Source organism: Triturus cristatus, chromosome 12 (genome assembly GCF_964204655.1).
Source record: "Triturus cristatus chromosome 12, aTriCri1.1, whole genome shotgun sequence".
Lineage (NCBI taxonomy): Eukaryota > Metazoa > Chordata > Amphibia > Caudata > Salamandridae > Triturus > Triturus cristatus.
Genome location: NC_140595.1, coordinates 196,509,601 through 196,533,595, shown reverse-complemented (window position 1 = coordinate 196,533,595; position 23,995 = coordinate 196,509,601). Strand labels below are relative to the sequence as shown.

Below are 23,995 nucleotides of genomic sequence, written 5' to 3'. Positions count from 1 at the left end.
ACCTAGGGTACCATTTACCAGGGGCTGACATGTGGCCAGGGTTTGCCAATTTGGGTTTTGTGTGTTTAGGGAAGGAACATAGGCCCTGGGCACCTGATTGGCAGGAGTCCAGGGCACACTCAGTCAAAGTACATTTAGCAATTCAGCAAAAAGTGGGGGCATAACATGCAAGAAAGATGGCACTTTCTCACAGATATCATGTGAAAGTGTTTGTACCTCATGACGTGGCAATCCTTTTAACAAGGAGTCGCACTCAATACATGACACATAGTAGGCTGACTAAGTATGAGAAAGTCATATTAGGTTCAACGAATGTGAGTCTTGTGAGATGCTTGAACGTGAATCCTTCAACGTTATTGCCTGATGCTGAGAATGTGGAAATCAGAGATGAAGCGGATCACGATTGTCTGGATGTACATGATTTTTGTACCAAACCACGTCCTGACATAACAGATGTACCGTTGCCAGAAAGTGATTTTGTGATGTTTGTGGATGGTTCTTGTCTGAGAACAGATGATGGAATGTTGAGTGCAGCATATGCAGTATGCACGGTTGCAGCAGTGATGGAAGCATCCTACCTGAAAGGTGTAAGATCAACCCAAGTAGCTGAACTTGTTTCTTCAACCAGAGCATTTAAGATTGGGAAGAGTGTGAGGGTGACTGTGATAACTGACAGTCAGTACGGATTTGGTGTGGTGCATGACTTAGGCCAAATATGACTACAAAAAGATTTTTTGACATCAAGTGGAACTCCCATTAAGAATGCTGAGGTGGTTGGAAAATTGCTTGAGGCGATACAACTGCCTAGGCAATTGGCTGTTGTGAAGTGTGCTGCACACAGTGAGACTGGCGATTACATCGACATCGGCAACAAATATGCCAATGATATGGCCCAATACTGTGCACGTAACAAGAATTCGATTAATAGGGCGAAGGAGAAGGAAGTGATTTCTTGCACCTTAATGTTTACTAACATTGTGGGTACCTGGGAGGAAGTGAGGCAATTGCAGGAAGGAGCAGGAGATGAGGAAATGAAGCAGTGGGTAAAAGCAGGATGTGCACTGAGGGAAAAGGATCATGTGTGGGTCTATCGGGATGGAAGACCAGTTATGCCTGATAGCATGATGTCTGCCATGGCACGGATGTATCATGGTCAGGGACACATAGGGAGAGATGCCATGATCAGGTCATTTAAGCAGACCTGGTACAATGCAAAATGTAGACTTGTAGCAGAGAGTCTTTGTCAGAGGTGCCTTTATTTGTCAGCAATACAACACTGGAAGAAAGACAGTGGTGAGTCTAGGAACAATAGGTCGAGAAGGAGGGCCTTTTACAGAATGCAAGTAGATTGAATTTAAATGCCTCCCTGTAACAGATTGAGATATGTTCTAGTTATGGTCTGTTTGTTTTCAAGATGGGTAGAGGCATACCAAACAAGGAGAAATGATGGAATCACAGTGGCAAAATTGCTTTTGAGGGAATTAATTCCCAGATTCGGGTTCCCAGTAACAATTGAATCAGATTGAGGAAGACATTTTCATAATGAGATCATAAAATTGATTTGTGAAGCATTGAATGTACGACAGAAACTACATTGTACCTATCGCCCAGAGGCTTCTGGTGTGGTGGAACAAATGAATGGTACTATCAAAAACAGGATAGGGAAAATGTGTTTAGCCACAGGTATGAAATGGCCAGATGTCTTGCCTCTAGTACTCATGACTATTAGATCAATTCCTGACAGAACTACAGGGTTGAGCCCCCATGAAATCCTCATGGGTAGAGCAATACAACATGTGTTCATACCAGTCAACAAGCTCTTGCCTATAACTGATGGCATGGTGTTGGATTACTGTAAAAGCCTGGCTGACGCAGTTCATTCTGTGTTTCATCAGGTTGGAGCGGATGCCACAACCCTTGAAAAGAAGCAAGCTCATGATCTGAGCCCAGGGGACTGGGTAAGGATAAAAGTACGCAGAAGAAGAAACTGTTTGGTTCCAAGGTGGGGAAAACCAAGACAAGTGATTTTGACCACGACAACAGCTGTGAAGTGTGCTGGACTGAAGAACTGGATACATGCAAGTCACACATTGAGAATACCAAATCCAGTGGATAGCACAGAAAAATAATATTTTGATGAATCAGAATCTAGTACTGAATCAGATGATGAGGAGACAAGAACAAAAGAAAACCCTGAAAGGGGGGAATCAGAGTTGAGTCTAACTTCTGTCCCCAGAAGTATTTCCTTGAGGAGAAGGCTACAGATTTCTGATACCAGCTCAGACTCAGAGACTGAACAAGGAACTCTACGTACAAGAAAAGGAAAAGACAGTGAAAAGACAATCAAAGAAATAGCTGAGAGAGAAGTTCCAAATGAAAAATTGAGAGAAATTCCACCTGAAATAACAAATTTAGATGAACAGGTGCCAGATACAGAGAGTGAGGGAAAGATTTCTGCGGAAGACCCCCGAGGAGGTGTAGGGAACTCCAACATCCAGTTAGAGGAAGGGACAAGTAGTCAGCAGGAAGATTGCGTGCCGGAGATTGGAGGAGGGACAGAAGTAGGAAAATCAAAAGAAGTGGTGGAAAGAGAGGCTGTTGAAAGTAAAAAGCAAGTTGAAACAGAGTCAGAGGAGAGCGAAGACAAAGTACCAGAAGGTCGAGTTCTAAGAAAAAGAGCTTGGAGAACTGAAAAGAATGATAAAGGAAGTAAACTGAAAAGAGCAGCAAAAGACGAAGTTTGGCCGAATAAAATAAAAAGACTGAGATATCGACTGACACGGGTAAATTCACCAAGAGCTGAACAGGTGAATGAAGTTACAAGTCAAGGGAAATCAAAAGATGAAGAAATAGTTGTACTTGGAGAAAGCAAAAGAACAAGGAAACCTAACCAGAAGTATAAGTCGCCGGAATGGACGTATGTGGCCCTGCCTGAAATAAAAGAAGAGGAGGATAGCCAAGGAAACCCAGAGGTGACTGTTACGGAAGTAGTTGAGGAAGACAAGGAATCAGAAATCCTGAGAGTTATCTTGTCCGATAGTGGAGAAGAAGCGGATGTTCAGGACATTCTGCATTCAGATCACGGAGGAAAAGTGAAAGATGATGAAATGCCAAACTGAATGAGACAAAGAAGCTGCTAATGGAGAGACAACAAAATAAAAGAAAAAAAAGCAAAACCTGGTAGAACAAAGTAGGTGCTTAGAGCATTGGGTTAGATAAACTAGTTCTGTAGTGGAAGAGGCTAAGTCAAAAGACACTGCTTATTTTTACAGAAATGGCAAACACAGATAGTAGAAAAAGTAGATGTACACGTTTTTGAAGAGATGGTGTAAAATGTGTTGTTGTACAGGATTACTAATGCTTCTGTGGAGCATACTAGCTCTAACAATCTCATTTAAGGTTACTATAGATACAATAGAAGGACATAGAGAAAATAAAACTAATATAGAAAAGATTCAGAAAGTAGTTCCAACTAGAATAGATAGAAATTATTTGCATAAAGATAGGTCTATAACTGATTTTTCTAACAATGTATTTTCAAAATTATTGTATGATTATGTAAAGACAATGGACGTAAGGGACTGCTACGTTTGTATGCAGTTACCTGCATCTGTTTCGGAGGGAGCGACCTATCACCACCTTCCAGTAACTTATGGAATAACATGTAGTTTAATAGCTAGTTTATTTTATCAAACAGGGAAATTAGAGTATTATTTTTCAGATGTAGATAACATATTTTCACAAGTACCATCAATTAACAAGTTAAATAAGGTAAAACCTGCTAAAGTATTAGGTGAATTTTTCTTAGAGACTAAAGAACTAACATTAGAATATATTTTTAGAAATAATTTGACTTGCAGTTTAAAGAAAGAAGAAAATACATTTTTAAATATGGTTGAAGAAAGGAGATTGAAAATGCAAAGGAAGGCCTCTGAAGGAAAGGTAGAAAAGACAGTATGGGATGTAGAAATGGAAAAACACTTGAAAGGATAAGCTAGTCCAACTATGGCCTCAGAAGGGAAAATTGTGTATTAGAAGGAATAAAACTGCATAGGGAATAGTGAGTGCCATGATACATACCGAATCATAGGTGGATGGGAAATGATCCAGTTTTTCCTGGGTTATATTTTATTTGTGGGAACAGAGCATATTATCGTTTGCCAGACCATTGGTATGGCACATGTTATGCAGGCCTGGTTTTCCCAAAGATTTTTCATATGGGAAGAGGAGAAGATGGTGTACATAAGCTAGGTAGTTATTTAGCCAGTAGAAAGAGAGAATCTTGGTCAGAAATTGTAGGTGACTTCTTTGGATCATTGATACCAGCAGTGGGAATATCTCTGAATGCAAACAAAATTAGAAGACTATCAACAGTAGTGGATCGCTTGTCAACAAGCACCGCTGGAGGATTCTTATTGGTAAATACTGAAATGGTTGCCATGCGTGCCATGGTAATGCAAAATCAACTTGCCCTTGATATTTTATTGGCAAAAGAGGGTGGAGTCTGTGGAATGCTGAAAGTTCAACACTGCTGTACTTACATTCCAGACAAAAGTAAAGATTTGAAAACTTATATTAAAAATATAACTGATCTGCATGATGAAATTGCACCACTGGAGGTTGAAGATGTTTGGAAAAAGATTGGAAAGAAAATATCTGCTATTAAGAATTTCGTAGTAAACATAGGTAGTTCCTTTTTAGGTAAAATCTTATTTCCATGAACATGTGTGATTTTCCTAGTATTAATAGTAAAGTTAGGATGCCTTTGCCATAAAAAAAAGAAAATTCAGAAAAAGTTAAAAAGAGAAAATTTAAGGAGAAAAGATAAGAAACAGGAAAGGGAATTTGAAGGAATAGAATTAGAAGAATTTAAAGAAAATATGAACAAGACAGCAAAAAGAGAAGAGACTGGGGAGACTGAGATATAAATAAAGCAAGAACTCATTTCGAAACTCCATGAAAAGTGATACAAAATTTTAATAGTGTGGTGATAAAATCTCCAAAGGGGGGATTAATGGAGCGGGTAGTACAACATTTTGTATACCCCCCCCCATTCTGCATGTTTATACTAATTAGAATAATCTATTAATTGTAATATTATTAATGTGTTTGCATGAAGTTTAATCAACATTACTAATGTACGAAATACACGTGGGATTTGCACTTTGCATGGCTAAAATAATTTGTAAATTAACATACGTACGCATACTAATACTAGAAAAATAGAATATTGCATGATAAATGTTGCTTTTGTGACGTTATCATATGTTGCACCAGATGACATCAATGGGTGAATATAAATGCTTTAAATGTCGTCATACGCTAGATAATTACAAGCACATACGGGAATTAGTGAGGGTTTAACATTTTATTCGTTATTTCTATGTTTTAATTATTTTTTGTGTTTGTTTCGCTTCAGTTATCCTTTGGGCCTAAAATCAAGATGGCCGCCTGACTGACTTGACGCGATGGCCACCATTCCACGAGGTTTCCGGTGAAGTGCGCTTGCGCCACCACACGTACCAGTGGCCTCAACATGACCCTAGACTTTCTGTGCCCAAGCAAGGTCACGATGGGATGCTCGCCAAATATTCAAACAAAGGAGTTATGCAAGGGACCGGATGGATCATGTCTGGTGACATAACCTCATGAACTGTGTGAAACTTCACCGGACGATCTTAACTGACCAATGGATGATGCCCACATCTTTAAAAAATTTTCTTTTGGACCTTTTATTATAAAAGACGGTAGAATAGAGAGGGAAAAGAGCTGCTGCTAAATTGCGTATTTCTATGCTGACGGTGACGCGACAAGACTGCTGCAGTCCTGAATCTTTGACAGACTGAATTGCTGCCCAATTTCTTGATGAACTAAAGACTTCCTAAAATTTATGGGCACTGATCGATGCTTGCACGTCTCTGGTCCTTGACCCAATCTTTGGGACTGTAGTGTGCTGCATTAAGAACTTTCGATTTCTGACAAATTGACGACCAAATTTGATGACTTAGAGGACGACTGATAGCCAGATTAGGTAAATATGGTGTTCTGTGATTTGCGTAACGATTAATTAAATTCTTGCATTAATTAAATAAACAAAAATATTGATTAACAAGCAATGTGTTTGGTCGTTTATTGAGAGGGGATAGGTCAGAATCTTTGAGTGTGTCATAGTGAGGACAAAATAATTACTCCAATCCAACTAAATGATCCATTGATCATGTGGGAGGAGTATCTTAATGTTTAGGTTTAAGATGTGTAGAAGATAAGGATATTAGTGTATAGATATGTAAATAATTTTCTCTTTATAGGTTATAAGGTATTCCTTTCATGTCAGCGCTTGGAACATTTATCTCTCCTGTAAGTGCAGACCAGTGAGAAGTGAAGCGTGAGTGTTGGTGTTATGGGCCCCACCAATGAATGTATGAGTGAATGTGTTAGTGTGGTAGTTGGTTTGTGACAAAAGGAGGATTTTGGTACGGGGTTTTGTTCTGATTCCCGTTACCCAGGTTTCCGCGCTGCATCAATATCATATAGCGAATTATTTCATATCTTCAGGACTGACATGATTGTAGCAACAACTGAAAAGATCTGCCTACTTTTAACAACATACAATGTGCAATCTAAGCACAACAAAGGCAAAAGTCCCCCGCAGGCATATGAGATCAGGACATTCCAAGCTGCATAGGAGCTTGGTGGGTCCAGAGGCACAAAACCAAAAGTTGTGAGGCTTTATAGCATCTTAAAAGTAACTTCATTAAGTTCTACTATGGTAGCTCAGTGGGTTGAGCACCTTGATACTAAAGGCTGTGAGTAGCAGGTAGGAGGATCATCTGCATGGAATGCGCAGTGGAGAAAAAGGGGGGCTGGGGAAATAAGCGGTGAGCAAGGCCCGTAGCTTGCATTTGCAAAGCTCTCAAAGGCAGGCGGCAGAGGAATTTAACACCTCTGCCACAAGCTGGCCCGTTCGTCACCCTCCTTTAATTAGCTCAGTAACTGCGCAGGGGGAGGGTGGGTCTGTGTAATTGACTTGGCGCAGAGAAGTGGGACAAAAGCCAGAATCTGATTATGAGCCGAGTCAATTCTTGATGACCCATAACATGCATATGCATGCTAAAGAAAGCTACAAAATCAAACTTGGCATGCATGTATTTCCCTAGTTTAACACATTGCAAGACTGTAGGCTTAAAAGGAGGAAACTGCACTTTAAAGCATATTTCACTTATATGTATAATACACTGAAAGCACTACAGATTTTACAGTAAACCTTACTGACCTATCTATGACTCCCCCCTAATATTATAAGGCCGAACCCAGGTCGGCACCTATTCTTGCAAAGTCCCTTCTGTGTGAGGCAACCTGTGCGCAATTAAGGCATGTGCACACAAGGATGTCATTCAGGGGTCGTAAATGTCACCCCTGGCTTGTCCCTTGCAACACCTGGTCTCAGAGGTGGCAAAATCAGTATCAAGAACACAGGTGCGGCTCCACAATCATTATTGTCTGCCCCTTTTTCATTATACAAATACCAATAATTTTCTATTATTCACTATTACTGTAATAAAAAATAATGCACACTTGGGACATTTGGTGGCAGCTGTGGAAAGTAAAAATGTTCAAAATAATTTATGTTGTATGCCTGCTTGCGGGTGAGAGTGTGTTTAAGTGAGAGAGAGCGAGTGTAGGCATGAGCAAGTTTATTTGATAACTTGGTATCTCACGCGAAGCACTCCCGAAGGAGAATCTCGGCGCTACGCTGCACAAGAGGAGAAGGAGAAAATCTAAAATAGCCAAGTCTTAAACCCCTTCTTGAAGGAGGTGAAGTCAGGGCAGGAGCAAAAGCCAAACTTTGTTTCAATGGTAGGGGGAAGTGTAAGAGAACGATCTACCCCCATATCTTGAGGTGCTGATGCAAGGAATCACCAAAAACACCTTGTCCGATGATCTGAAATCTAGAAGGAAGAGAAGGATTTAATAGGGATCACAGATAAGCTGGCCATGCCTTAAAAAGCGCTTTGTGTGTCAAACAACACATTTTAAAGATGACCTGCTTCCTAATAGGCAGCCAAGCTTTCTAAGGATCAGTGAAGAAGGCGAGCTGTAGGAAGGTCACAGATTAGTTGCGCAACGGTATTCTGGACCACCTGCAGTTTTGACAACAGGGTTTCATTTACCAAGATCAGTAAGGCGTTCCCATAGTCCGGGTGACTGGTGATAAGAGCCTGGACCAGAGACTTTCTAGCGGTGTCAGGAAGCCAGGGCTTTTTTTTAGAAGCCTCAAGTTAGCAAAACATGCGCCGTAGGTGAAGCTGACATGATCTTCCATGGAGAGAGATTAATCCAGCCTAATGCCCAGATTGTTTACTACCTGCTTAGGTGTGCGGGCCACCAATCAGCTGACCATATCTCGGTAGCCTTAACAAAAAGCATGATCTCTGTCTTGTTGCTGTTCAATTGGAGGCAGCTGTTACTCAACCTGACAGCGACTTCTGTAATGCAGTTTGTGAATTTACTCTGCACCTTGTCAGGATCAGGACCAAAGGAAAACAGTAGTTGCATGTCATCTGCATACGACACTATCTCTACACCACAGGCTCGAATGATTCGAACGAATGGCGCCAAATAGAGGTTAAATAAAGTGTGACTCAGGCACGATTCCTGGGGGACCTCCTTGTCCATATGCATCAGTCGTACTTGAAAGAATCCAAGCTGACTTGTTGTGTTTGATGGGCAAGGAACTCCATGAGCCAATGTAGCGCCTTGCCATATGGCCCTGCCTCGTGAAGCCTGCGGGTAAGAACAGAGTGGGAAACTGTGTCAAATGCTGCTGATAAATTCAACAGTAGCAAAATGAATGGAGTTCCCACATCGAGGGAGAGTCTGAAATTATCTGACACAGCCAATAGCGGACTATCCGTGCAGTGAAGCTCTCTAAAACACAACTGCGAGATATCCAGGATGCAGTTAGCTTCAAGAAAGACAGAGAGTTGTTTATTAATTAACCTTTCTTATGTTTTCGCAGGTGCAGGTAATAGCGAAATAGGTCTAAAGATGGAAAGAAAGTGTGTCAGTATGTATAAGCATATGTGTGTGAGTGAGTGTCAAGTGACAGGTAGTGAGTGAGATTGTGGCGCAGAATTTCTATTCTTTGATGGAAGGCAAAGTTGGCAAACATGCGCCAACACACACAGCCTTGGGTCATAGTGGAAGGCTGTGTACATTTCCTGAAGCATAGGTTTAACACTGATAGTACAAAAACTAAGCTTTAAGGCTTTCCAACTTTGTATGTGTGCTGTACAATGCAGCACACATGAAAAGTTGGAAAAATGAGGAGAAATTAAACATTTCTTCTCTTTACGCCTGCCTCAAAGAGGCATTAGACATTGGTGCAAAAGCCTGTCTACCAATTTTTACACATAGGGATTTGCGTCAAAACCCATGGGTGGCTGCTTGGGAACGCCAAGCACCACCCATGGAACGCCCCTTGATAAAAAAGTATGCAAAGTAGCGCATAGCACAACTTTGTGTTACTTTTGGATACTATCCAACACAAATCCTCAATTGATCTGATGCTGTTTGGGTCATGTGACATGCCAACCTTGAAAAAGATCAGGGCAGGGGAAATTACTCAGAGGGATTCCCAGGTAGTGAGACACACCCACAGTAAAGTCCAAAACTGTGTGATCAAAAGATAAAAATCTTGGCAGACTAAAGAGGCGGAACACATTTGCAGCAGTATACATTTAATGTATGTGAGCTCCAGAATGTAATACTCAATTTCACTTACCTTTAACACTAGACCTGCTCTTTATATATAAGACTCAAGTGGGGTTAGTTTGATTTACACACCTTACATATACATTCAGAGAATCAGCCGATTGAACCACGGTCTCTGCTACGACCTATGTGCAGACCAATCATTAACTCATCCCTTTCAACTGGAGAGTTCCCCAACGAACTAAAAACATCCTAATTCCTATGTTAACAAGAAACGTAAGAACAAGGACTTGTTGAAACTGTATCAGAAAACTGCAGACTAACAGACAATGGACCATGGGCCATTTCTGGAGAATCATATTGAAAAAACTACCTTCACACAAATTTCTGATTTACTTGAGCAAACTGACATTTTCTCTGACAGACTGATTTTCCCCCAGAATATGCGTGGAACGCCTGCAATCTGGTATGATCTCATGAATATGGTGAACTCCAATGGAATGGCTGCAATCCTTCTCCTGGACCTGTAACCCGCATGCAACATCTGCTACTGGTTGAAAGGTGGATTGACAATGGAATCCAAGGCACCATTCCAAATTGCGAACACCTACACCTCGTAGGAAAAATCCAAATCGTTATACTTTCTTTGTCCTGCAGACTACCATTAACTGACCTAGGCTTTTGTTCCCCGACAATTGGCCCCTTATTATATATCTTTCCACACTCACAAAAATCATCACACTTTCAAGCTTACTTGCTACAACTGCCTATGATGACTGAATCTTCCTAAAGCTGGAAAAAACATCAGATCTGCTTACAGCAGATTACAAGGCAAGAATGGACGAGACAATCACAACAGAGTTTGTGATGGTTACCCAACCCCTCTGGGTTTTGTGGTTGTAGCAGCCTTGTAATTAAAGAATATACAAAAGGTAGACGGAACACATTTATTTACATTACTTTGATTTCTCTTTATATGGAAATGCCTCTTTTTACATGATCACCCCCAAATGTTTTGGACTGTTGCTGCTGGGTTTTCGACTCTAAGTGCATGGAGGCATGCTAATCAGGCCTCAGCATCAGTGCTCTGACCCTTAAAACTATATGTTTAATTGGCTTTTAACAAAATCGAGTATCTTGACTTATTTATAAGTTCCTAGTATATAATACCAGGGGTACCCAGGGCTGGTAAGTCATGGTGTCCCACCAGGGCTGCAGCACTTAATGTGCCACCCTGGATGCAACAACGTGCAAACAAGCCTCCCAGCCTCCATCACAGACTGGAAGAGCAGCTTTAAAGCTGCTAACTCTACTTCGCCATCTAAACCAATGGCAAGCTTAAACCTCCTTTTTTATTATGTATAAGTCACCTCTAAGTTAGGCCCATCAGATCTTAATTATATTAAAAAGTAGGACATGGATTTTTTAATGTCCTAACTGTAAAAAACCCAGATTGTTGTGTTTACTGTGGCAAGGCTAGTAGCCCCATTGTGGGTTACACACTGACAACTCAGATGTGATAACTGCAGAATGGGACTACAAAAGTTGGTACTTTAAGGTATCCAATTAATAGATGCATTAAATCCGACTTGAAGCCCAACGTTTAGTAAGTTGCCACTCTGTTGCCCAAGTTTTTCAGTGGCCATTTCCTGGCGCTGGCCACAAAACAGCCTTCTCCCCTTTTAGGGTTACGTGTGTACAACTCCAAGGAGGAGGAACAATAGAGTGCTGCTGTTGGAAGAGGTGTTACCTCTCCCTGGCAGGAAGCCACACAGGGTGTGAGTCCAAAAGGCGAGATTCAAAAGGAAAGCTGCTTTTAAAGTGCAAATATAGGATGCCAAAGGGAGGGACTGCTCTTTTATTAAGGTAGAGGGGCTGGCTTTGGGGAGAGTGAGACAAGACCAGTTGCAAAAGCACACTTTCTGTAGGCCTTTGGCCCTCAGGTAGCGACACCTCTAGGGTGGGCTACCAAGATCCACATACCAAGAGAAGGGTTCAGCCATCCTGGGATTGGGCAGACTAGTGCACTCTGGGATAGCTAGTTACTACACAATGCATGAAGTTCTTGGGAGGGAAGGACCTAGTAGCTCCTTGGCAAGTAACCACTTGATCCCCTGAGCACACTTTCTACGCATAATAAGGCACACCTGGCACCTAGACCTCGGATCACATCTGGACTGGAGAGAGAAAAGAAGAAGGACTTCCCTGCTGTTCCCTGGAACTGACAAGAGAGGCTGCACCAACCGCTGGAACTCACCTACTTATCCTGGGGCTAGCAAAGAGAGGACAGTGCCTGTGGTGCCTGGCTCATGGAAAAGTCACAGCCAAATCCCAGATAGCAGAGGCGAATTCCTAGAGTCAGTAGGCTAATTTTCTGTACAGCAACAGGGCCACAAAAGCTGAAGAAGCCCGTCCTGGCCAATCAGTAGGAACAATCACCTGATTGCCACTTTCCACCGACGTGCAGCCCGGACAAATGAGTCCACATGCTCACAAGTTTGCCCGGACATTTTGGCCCAAAGAGTAGTCAGAGTGCAGTTTAGTCGCCCGAGACAGACACTAGCCTTCACAAACGGGAACCATTGGTTTTACTGTGACTGGAGGCCAGAAATCCAGTGGCAACTGTACTTTTGCTGAACCAAAGAGGACTTTGCGCCCGAGACAGATACTAGCCTCCACAAACGGGAACCATTGGTTTTACTGTGACCGGAGGCCAGAAATCCAGTGGCAACTGAACTTTTGCTGAACCAAAGAGGACTTTGAGGAACGAGAATACCTGAGGCCAAAGCCACCTTGTGGACCGAAAAGTAGCCCCAGGAAAATCCCCATCGAACACACAGCATCCTCAGCAGTATGCATCCCTTGCATCAGGACCACTCCAATGAAGTCTATGACGGTTCTCCCAAAGAGCCTGGAACTGGACTGGAGACTGCTTTGGTGCTAAGGTAACTGTCCTTCCACTCCTTACTTGCCCTCCTGACCTTCCCCCTGTCAGATTTGGCCACCCAACACAGGCCGGAGTAATCAAACCCAACTTTGCGGTTACCAATGTTTGGTCGCGTTTTGGCATATAATGCTGACATTTACATTTCACTTAAAAATCTGTATCTCTGGAACCTCCTGTGGATGTTGGTCATTTTCGTGTCTAAAAACTCATAAAAATATCTATTTTTATAAAATTGTGTCGGATTTCTTTCGTATTACGTGACTTTTGTGTTCTCTTGTTTTGGTAATTCTAAATGCTTTACACTTTTTCCTTTGTTTAAGCCTAACCGCTCGAAGCCAGAGCTACCCAGGGTTGACGAAGGTTTAGCAAAAAAACCTGACTGGACCCAAATTGGTTTTGTGACTGTATTCCACTGCCAGGTCGCACAACCACACCTTATGATAACCCACAATTCCTCACACTATACTGCGGTCAAGTTTAAGGGAACCTCTGGACTTCATGAGACTTGACTAGCTCATGGTTAAAGTTAAGGACTATGGGTAGCAAACCAGTCACAAATGATGATTCCAGATTGCCCCTTCAGGAGTTTTCACCGTCACTGATGGGTTAGGCACCTCACAGATAGGGGTCAATGGAAAGCTAAAAGAGCCCATCAGTCAGATTTTTATCAGTCATGGAAAGAATTTGTCAATTACTAAGGATAGCCCTGAGCCAGAACAGGATACCTCTAGCCAGGACTAAGGAATAAACAGCACATATATTAGTTTACGATAATCATGGGCATGAGTTTCCGGTTCCCTAGACGTAGCCTGACCTAATGCTAGCTGGCCATTAGCGTAGGAGCCCTTGGGGTTTTAGTATATAGTCCCAATACAACAGACACATCACTAGCCCTAGGTTTATGCCAACCAAGAAAACAGATTAGTATTGTGGAAGAAGTCAAACAAAGCATCCTTCTTATAGTGACCTGCATGGCAAGGGAGACTAGTTATTTAGGCAGGACTAAAGGGCCTAAAATGACTCATGCTCAGACCACAAGCATCTCCGTATTGTCGCCATTAAGTTAAAAGAAGCGGTTTGATTCCAACTCAACCAGCTCTAGATTTCAACATGAATCCTTTAGCTGATTGGCCTGTTCAACCCTTGATCGAATTTCAGCAATAGCCTGTGCCTGTGATGCTACAGAAGGCCTTTAAATCAAAGGAACTAATCAGTTCCTCCAGAGGTTCAACATAAAGATTGAATAAAATGGGGAAGAGGGTGAACACATGGTGGGCACCATAGACCGCTATCAATTCAGTAGAATGGAACAGGTGAGAGAGGCTAACTGGACACAAAACCAATTCAATACAGGACCTGCCAGACCAAAGCGAATAAGACGGAATAGTCGACCATATTGAGATTTGGGACAAACCTAAGAATAGCATGCCAGCAGGATCTCCCTCATCCTTCAAGGCCCAAAGTTCATCCAGGATGACCATCGGGTCTGATTCAGAGTTGAATCTGGCATGAACTGCAGCCTCACAGGTGCCAGGAGCTTCCTGTATTCATGGCTGGGGGAAAGATGTTTTTAGAGCAGTAACATCACTGGGTGAATGGTCTTTGCATCTGCTGAGTCAACACCGGGTCAATCAGAGTTGTGTCTATGCCCTTTAAGCACACTTCAGGAGCCTTGGCCAAGGAAAATTATGTTTTAATAAACCCACACACCTAACTACAAATAGGATTCCATACCACTTGCAAGATGGAGACAGGAAATGGATTTTCATGAGAGACCGATTTAGTGATCACATTGCCTGACTCCCCTCAGCTTCATTCATGACTGGAAGAGTGACAGCCAGGAACAGTGGCCTTCAAGATGGCATGCATATTCCCATCCTAGATATTAGTAATTTTAGATGAAAAGGAGCACAAAGCACTGATGGCTTAACAATTGCGATTAATCATTCCAGAAATTGTGTTCTTCAGAACTTGTGGGCAGGCAAATGTTTTCATAGCTAGTATTTACCAGCCTCTCAAACAATATAGATGTGTTTCTAGTGGGGAACAATACCCAGCACAAATCTTTTATTAAATGAAATAGCACCAGTTGTAAATAAATCCTGTGCAGAGTATATAATGCCAGACAATCATCAAAATGAATGCTTGGGGCAGAAAATAAAATACTGCAATTTGCTTGTGTTTTCTTTTTAACTGTTACAGGGTGCAGGCGGCAGGATCAGCCTGCTGGCTAACTTGTCAGGTTGCTGTCAGAAATGTAACAATACTGCTTAAATCTCAAGTTCCTATCAATATGCCAAAATGCAGCCAGTAACATTGGGATACTAATTACAGTGTATTAACTACTTTAACTGACATTGACCCCAAGGGGTATTCTGGTGCAAAAGAAAATGTAAAGATCTATATTGTTACCAAAATCAATGGTATTAAGTTTATAAATCTGTGCATTCGGAGAGGGTCTGTTGAGATCTGAAATAATAAACAATAAGACAAACAGACTGTACTGTGGGTGTGTGTCTACTTAGCTAGCAGCCCCTACTACACTAATAGAAGATGAGCAGTGATATTATGGCGCTATTTAATGTGCTAATGAGCTGCTCAGTAGGCCAGTGTGTCAAGCCAATGTGCTTCAATAATGCCAGGCAGGTCTTAGTTTTATATAGTTGGGCTGCTAAAGTGTAAGAAATGTCCTAAAATGCTACTTAAATTGTTGTTGTGGTGCTACCGATGCACCACTCAAATTACTTTCATATTTCACTATACTAATTTACAACTAACACTGTATGCGTTCCAGAGTAGCGTGCTACTCGCCGAAAAAACACTTCAACCCCCCATCAAGGGTAGCAAGCGCTATATAAATGCAAACCTTTTTTCCTCTTCTATCCCTCCTCTATCCTTCTCAATCCAAATAATCTGACTAACAGATACACCACTCAAAATACTTCCATATTTCACTAGACTAATTAACCACTAATCCTTTATGGGTTCCAGAGAAGCGTGCTACTCGCCGGACGATTTTGAGCGATAAGTGGAACTGTTGTGGGAATGGCCCTGTAACTAGGACAGAGTCCGGGCCCGTAACTTGGAACGGAGCAAGACCTACGCAGAGGTTGAGATTTCTTATATTCAACAATATACAGCTTCAACTCCCAATCTTGAATTACCCCCGCGTGCATGAGGGCACATTAATCATACAGCTTGGAGTCATGTTCCAAACCAATGGTTTAACAAAAACAAGAGCAACCCTAATGTCCATGTGTCCATGTGTGCTTGGAACAAGCGCTCACATGGAACTCATTTTTAGGCAAAATAGAGTGACACAGAATTTTCTGTGCAGATTTAATCTACCAACACTAAATTTCTATTTTTCAACAGACAAGGTTTTGTCTATGTAGACTCTTATGGTTAGATTTGATTCAGCTGAATCAAATTTTATTTAATTTGCAAGACTTAAATAAACAATCTTAAGATTTGCAAATAGGTCAGTAATAAATGATTTTTTTTTTTTTTTAAGGAGAGGAACACCAAGTGAGAGAAACCAAAACCAAAAAGGGAACAATGTGGTCAATTGTGTGAGCATATATGGTATATTGGTAATTTTATTAAGAAAAACAGCCACATCTGTTAAATACAATGAAAAACACAGAGGGGAATTCTCAGTGTGTCGTTTACACGTGGGTCGGGTCTGTCTTTTTTTTATTTGTCGGTGCCATTTCAACCCTTTTTCCAGATACTAGGGTATTATCAGGACTATGATAAACCGGGGGACAAAGGAAACCTATATAATTATCAGGCACTAAGAAAGAAATTGGCAAGGTACATACTGGCTGAGGGTTAGAGTGGTCTCATCCAATAATTTGATGACCACTGAGATGTGCAGCGACCAGGGATCTTGGCAGAGCCAACTTATAATGTTCCAAAGCACCAAAGACACTAACTTGTGCGAATCTGTGACCTCAAACACTATCCATCCGTATCTGCTCCAATTTAAACTGACTTCTTGTCAGTAGTACGTCTTCTGTTTCACTTATGGTTTTGTCCTCCGTTTTTATGGATCTGACTCCACACGTGCAAAGTGCACTGTCACCCAGAGTGGGAAGGGTATGCCCAGACTAGGGTCCCGTGCTCTCCATGCCATTAGAGTCACGCTAACCTGGCTGATGAGGGGTGAAACCCCTAAACCGGTCCTAGGATGCTTGTTTCCAGTCCAGGGAGGACCTAGCCTGGCAGTTCAGGCTGGACTGTTCCCACTGGGTGCAGGGTCAAGACTGATTTGCATATGGCTTGGTCCAAACTGAAATGGCATGGTGAGCAAAAAAACAATGGATTTGGGCCCAGATCTCTGTACTGGGGTGAATGTGTGACATTATTCATTTGTTTTTTGCATTTAAGACACCCGTTGGCAGGAAGTCAGTAGATTATCGAGCACTTTTGGTGTGATGGTGCACACAATACAAGAAATCTGTAAAGAAATCTTTATGTGTGAGAGGGCCAGCAAAAACTGAGATGGAGCGAAAACAACGAAAAGTGGCCTAAGTTCAACCAGCAACGACAAGGAGGAAGCATTGACGGAGGTCGAAGACTAAAGGGGTGGGGGCGGGGGGTGCCATGTAGGGTGCAGCAAGCAGTGAGAGTTATTTTAAAGACTTTTTTTTGTTCGGACGGGAATGTATATTTTCAGAAAAACATATTTCAAATTATTATAAGGAGAAAGTACATCTTTTCTATTGTCATTTATTCGGTCATGTGTGTAGCTGCGAAGTGGCAAATGCCACGTGCTTTTTGGACATGGTTTAATTTGACACATCATTTGTGACAACTTCAAACACTTGCAGATTTTTGCCATTAGAAATTCACATTTTTAGGACTTGTGCATCTTTCTTTACGGTAATATGCACAGGCATACAAATCGCAGTATGCAAAATGTTGCTGCCGGAAAAATCTCAAACTGGGTGTAGGTGTCACACTTGACCTAGGTCACAGCAACCCAGCCCCCCTATAGTACATCATCATGTGCAACCATTGTAATCCCCCTTTGACCCAGAACTGCACATCCTCCTCTGATGGGAGAAATCTAGTGGTCATCTCATGCACAACGATCAGTGCTCCACCTCCTCCGCTCAGTGGACTGTGCGCTTTTATGTTAGTTGGGCTTCATTAAAATGGATGGTGTTGGCCTGTGTTATGATCTATCTGTGCATTTGTAACTGTTTGTTGTGTACCTCTTCATATATGTTTTATACAAGCGCCATACCTTCTCACTTTTTCAGTGACTGTTTCACTAAGCAATTACAATTTTCCTCGACCAGTCTTTTACGTTTCAAAAAGTGGTGTCCTACAGCAGACGTCTCTGAGGGGTGGAACCGCTAGCCCCAAGTCAGCATAATGAGACAGAATACAGGATGACTAGCGCTACTGTGCTTGGCTTAAACTATGATCCAGAATGTTACCACAAATAAGAATATAGCAAACAAACATTCTCAGACACATTAAACACGCCCATTTCAAAGTGGAATACTCTGCTAACACAGTTTCCATTGATTTAAGGCTGAAAAGGAATGATTACAAGTCAAATAAAGTGCTGCAATAATGCTGCAAGATTTCCAATTCTGTACCTCAAAATTTGCAATTCTATTCCGCAATACCCTGGGAGGTCTGACTGTATTGAAAGACATTGGAAGATCTGAGCTCCGGATCCGTGTTAGGAAGTGCAAAAAGAAAAGAACTGACATCAGCATGCACGGATGGCTCTTAAATGGTTCTTCTCCGCCACTCCCAGAACAGCATAGAGCCAATGCAGCGCCCCACAGCACCACCAAGCGATACGCAGGAACACTGCTACGAAACAAAATCTCCTTACCCAGCCTGACACCTAGGGAATATTCCCAGGGTGCCAGACTGGATCTGCGGTTAGAAATATTCATCAGAAATACCAGGCAGTTGCTAAAATGGGCTTGTTGTTTACTACTAGAATATGCCAAGGTGATGCTCAGACATGCAACAGGTGCTGCAGTGACAGAAGTCTGCTCCTTGGACTAGACATGCTGGTCCTCCCTACAACTTGTAGGCACACAGTTGCAGCCTGAGAAGCAGCTGTCAATGAACTGGGCGATCAGGAAGCCACTTATATGGGGGTGAAAGTCCCATGTATGGATTGATAAAGCTGTTGAGTCCTGCCCTATAATAATTTTGGACAACTCTGTGGTTTCCTTCAGTGCACCTGACAATCAGGCACTCTCAATGGAGGTGTTTTAGGTCATTTTGGTTTTGTTCAACATCAGAACTGAGCTGAGATGATTGGGGACATCCGAAGTGTACACCCTCCTTGACTGAGCATTGCTAATGTGCCCCTAGTCCAAATTATGCAGAGATGTCTGCAAATCTGTAATCAAGAGACATAGGCCCTTTTTACCTGCCCCTGTGAAAACACTGCTGTAGCGAGAGGTCTGCCGTGTATCCGTCAAGTCTGGCACACATATAAAGAGGGTGTGAAGTGTGGAGTGGAAGAGAGGGCGAGAGAGAGCGGGGGGGGGCCTGGTGAATAATCTGGAGCATGCTTTACAAGATGGTGGTTTCTTTTATGAAAGCTGGAGATATTCATCTGGGAAGTACCAGCATTTATGTTCAGATTCCCTGTTCCCTCCTGTGAAACCTGTGCACCTATGGGTGGGAGAGGGTCACCAGCCCCACTCCCTTGCCCAGGAAGAGATTCTCATGCCCTGAATGCTACTATCTCTCCAAGGACGGCAGGCTAGATTTGAGCTCACCCGGGACCCGTCCGAACCGGCTGACTGGGACCTCGAGGCTCAGGTACCCATGAGACTGGTCAGCACCATCATGATACCCTGTTCCAGGATTGTAAACAGACCTCACCTTTTGAATGTTGAAGACCCTTTGGTTGGTCTAACTTCTTGTCTTGGGAATGAAATGGGTATAACTCCTTCAGCCAGCTTCACTTCTGGACACGGAGGAGGCCTGAGAACAGCACCCGGAGAAAAACCTCTGTCTGGCAGCCATTCTCCGACCACACTGGGTCGGTGTCTAGGAAGCCTCCAAAGGTTCACTGCAGCTGTAACCTGCAGACCCTACATGGGAGGATGGAAGACATCCTGATCCCTGTACACATCCTAGCTGATTAGAAGATGTATGTGGTGGATAGCTTGATGGACAGAGCTTGCTAATGAGCCACAAATACCCCATAGCCTAGTGGACTAGAAAAAACAAGGCCATTACCTGGGTTGTGGAGCTGCATCACCACCTGTCTTCATCATAAGGGTGATCCTGCACTGCCCCGAGCCACTGAGTGCTTGCAGGGTGCCTGGATAACCCTCATCAGCCCCAGAAGGGCAAATACTACTAGAGTCTGGAGGGCATCCGGACTGGAAAATCTTTATCACAACATAGGCGCATGAGATATAACCTGATAAAGCTAAAGACACCATTGAACTCCATATTGGGACCAGGCTCACTATTTTTTTCTCACGTTGAAAAGAATAAGGACCACTCGGTCGTGCATTGGTCCCTGGCCTCTCAGCTGCCTTCGCTGACTGGACATGGGATAACCAGAGATTATCCAGCAGATTTTGAAGGGAGCAGCGCAGGCCTCAATGGGTGGGATCCTTGTGGTTGTAACCGGTAATAAAGACCCTACTTTTGAGACGACCCCTTTAATTTTTGCTCCATGTGTACTGGATTCTCATCTGTTGAAGCGTTAGTCCACTGAGTTTTCTAGACTACTATCCCAGGCAGGCCGAGACCTAGAATTAAGACCAGTGTCCACGCATCTGCTTCTCTTGCCCACATTCTAAGCCCCACCAGAGGGCTTCAGGAGATCTCCAAGTCAACCATTACCAAGCCCCGCGGGATAGCACTGGCCACACTAAAGGCACCCAAGTCTATGAGGACAATATGCAATTTAATAGAACTTATTTCAACAGATGTATAGCATTTTCCTACGTTTAAACACTTGTGTGTGAAAGTAGTTTATTAGTCAATTAAAATCATAAACTTTACAAAGGACATACATTATAAAACATATACCTAAAATAATCTAAAAACTTATTATCAATCTGCAAACCATTTAATTTCTCAATTGTAAAGATAGGTTCACAATTTACTACCCATCATATTTATAAATCACAAATAAAATGCCAATGTGCAGGGATTAAAGTGACAAGCGCAAGGCCTAAGCAGTTAATTAAGCCATAGACTATATAATAATCGTATGTGCCATAACATATTCCTACAGATCTAAAAGTGGTTGTCGATCATAAACCAGCTTTTTCTTTTTTGATTAAGGAGCACGTATAGAAGTTACTATACCACCAATTTTAAATTTGCAGAGAAAGTGTGGGGGTGCCAAGTTATGATGCAGCTAAAGTGCGAGTTCAAGATGACAGATAGTGTCGATATGCAGGGTTTTGATGCAGCTAAAGTGCCCATCTTCGAGTTTACGATGCCAGATTCGTAAGTAATGTGCACAGGTTTACATAACTTAACGGGATAGGGAGCAACTTATGTCCATTTCCCTAGCAACCTGTCCCTAGCTGACAAAGGACCCAAAGAAATGTTATCGGCCCCTCGCCGTCCACCAACTCCCCCTATGACTGAACCTAAATCCTATCAAGGTTTTCAAATTGCCCCGGAACTGTACTAATCTGTTGTTCAGCATTATACTACTTGGGTCTAATGACTCCATCGGTGCAGTTCTACAGGCGCTGACTCCCAAACTGCTAAACTCTCTTCCTAACAAAGTAAAATTATCATTAAAAGGTAATACCAATACCAATACACAAACGGTAATACCAATAATTTGTACTAAAATAAAATATTGTACTTTGCATTGGCCGGGAATCGAACCCGGGCCTCCCGCGTGGCAGGCGAGAATTCTACCACTGAACCACCAATGCTGCAGCTGAAAGAACTGTGAGAACAGCTCTTGTGAAGTCTTCCTCACAGCCTCAAGTTCAATGTGCAGAGCCCTTGTACTGCTACATCAGGCAAAATAATGAGGAATCTAGCGCCAAGTGGGAAGGAGCTACATAATATTTACCAATAAGGATAAACTACTGAATCAACAATTATGTTTCTGCGGATTATGTCCAGCGTCACACGGTGTCCGAGTTTCTAGACTCGACCCCCTTACCGGCCCCACCAATCTCCTGAAGTAAGTCACTACTGCCGCCCTTGCAACACTGGAAGAATCAAGTGCCTAAAAGGAGTAACTTTGTTATGCAATTAATATCTAGAAGAGAACTGCCCAGAGAAGTCCAGTTCATCCCTCAGTGCACCCACATCTGTGAAGATGATGTAACATTAAAAAAATATATTATTTCAATAGATTTAGAACACCTTTCCTACGGTCAATAACTTAAAAATCAATAGTCATATTAATACTAGCATTTTTAAAAACGAGCTTTGCATTGGCCGGGAATCGAACCCGGGCCTCCCGCGTGGCAGGCGAGAATTCTACCACTGAACCACCAATGCTTCAGCTGCACAAAGCTTTTGGACAGCTGCTGTGAGCTCTCCATCTAAGCCTCTTTACTGTTCACAAGTATGCACTGCCACGTCAGCACCGAGGCTGGCTCTGAAGTTTGCTCCACGCACAGAGACTGTACTAAATATAACACGCTCGGACCTGGAAAGCGTGCCTGTGGCAAAGAGCAGGAATGTCACCAAGAAACGAATCATCTGAACATTTTTACTTTGCTAACAAAATATGGCCTATTTAAATAACATGTTTTTATTTGCTTAATGAAGTGTTTCAAAAGCCACAATTCAAATCCATTTCGAAGGAGATGTGCAAGAGCGTTCTCCCTTGTTTTGTCAGGTACAGAGAAGATTAATTTTGAAGTATATATGGTGAACGGATTGGTGCTGTCATAAGGTTTGCTTGGCAGTGCTGCCGACATTTGCCCTCACTAGAGCTGCCCTGCCACTCTCCGCCATGACAGGAGAGAGGGAGATGACAACCCTTATGCCTTTAAGTGTCGAATGCATTTCTGCAAAAGGACGCTGCCTACATTTGCGAGCGAATAACAGTGGTCACAGAAAGTGAAGCCAATATTCATGACCGGTTACGCTTAGAACACTTGTCACAAGGTGGCGTGGCCGCTAATGCCGGCTGCCACCCTACCCAGCACGGCGCGTTTGCTAGGCACACACACGCCCCCCAGGAAGCGCGTCTGAGGGTAGCAGCCGCTCTCTGACCGAAAGTGCTGCTAATTCGAATGCCATTGAGTCGACACTGGTTCTATTCAGGAGTGCGGTATTAGTGCTAAGAAGTGCTGCTAACATCCATGCTCTGGAGGGGTTCAACCATTTCCGGTTCTGACCTGGTCACACTTCCGTCAGGAGGCACTGCCAGGTGCTTCTGGTATGAATGGTTTATGTCGGTCGGATAGAGATGCCAATATTGCAGACAATTGGGGCTTCTATCGTTAAGGCAGTGGCGTAACGATAATCGAGGAGCCCCCCTGCAAGGTACGTAGAGGGGCCCCCTCCGGACTCTTTCAGGAGCTCCCCGGCCGTAGTACAGTGCTAAGGGGGCCCCCTGGAGCTTGGGGCCCCCTCCCGTACTGCGGGGAATGCGGGGGCCGGTGTTACGCCCCTGCGTTAAGGCCTGAAAGCGCCGCCAGCAGCATTCTTCCAGGTAAAACGTACACAATGCCAGGGACTACGGACATTTACTGCCAGGGAGCCCTGTCGATGCTAACGCAGAGGGGTACACTCACTAACCCCCAGGGAAGGAGACCTGCTAACACTGACCCCAGGGAGGGAGACCTGCCAACACTGACCCCTGGGAGGGAGACCTGCTAAAACTGACCCCAGGGAGGGAGACCTGCCAACACTGACCCCAGGGAGGGAGACCTGCCAACACTGACCCCAGGGAGGGAGACCTGCCAACACTGACCCCTGGGAGGGAGACCTGCCAACACTGACCCCTGGGAGGGAGACCCGCTAAAACTGACCCCAGGGAGGGAGACCTGCCAACACTGACCCCAGGGAGGGAGACCTGCCAACACTGACCCCTGGAGGGAGACCTGCTAAAACTGACCCCAGGGAGGGAGACCTGCCAACACTGACCCCAGGGAGGGAGACCTGCCAACACTGACCCCAGGGAGGGAGACCTGCCAACACTGACCCCAGGGAGGGAGACCTGCCAACACTGACCCCTGGGAGGGAGACCTGCCAACACTGACCCCTGGGAGGGAGACCCGCTAAAACTGACCCCAGGGAGGGAGACCTGCCAACACTGACCCCAGGGAGGGAGACCTGCCAACACTGACCCCTGGGAGGGAGACCTGCCAACACTGACCCCAGGGAGGGAGA

The 23,995-nt window shown here is 43.5% G+C and overlaps 1 protein-coding gene and 2 non-coding genes across 6 annotated transcripts in view; all 3 read right to left on the bottom strand.

Annotated features, from left to right (window-relative positions):
• The window catches only part of VAC14 (VAC14 component of PIKFYVE complex), a 1,500,963-nt gene that overhangs the window by 1,041,865 nt on the left and 435,103 nt on the right, over positions 1-23,995 (bottom strand). The window lies entirely within an intron of this gene.
• Positions 21,500-21,570, bottom strand: TRNAG-GCC (transfer RNA glycine (anticodon GCC)). The gene has a single exon. It is a non-coding gene; the product is annotated as a tRNA-Gly (tRNA).
• Positions 22,080-22,150, bottom strand: TRNAG-GCC (transfer RNA glycine (anticodon GCC)). The gene has a single exon. It is a non-coding gene; the product is annotated as a tRNA-Gly (tRNA).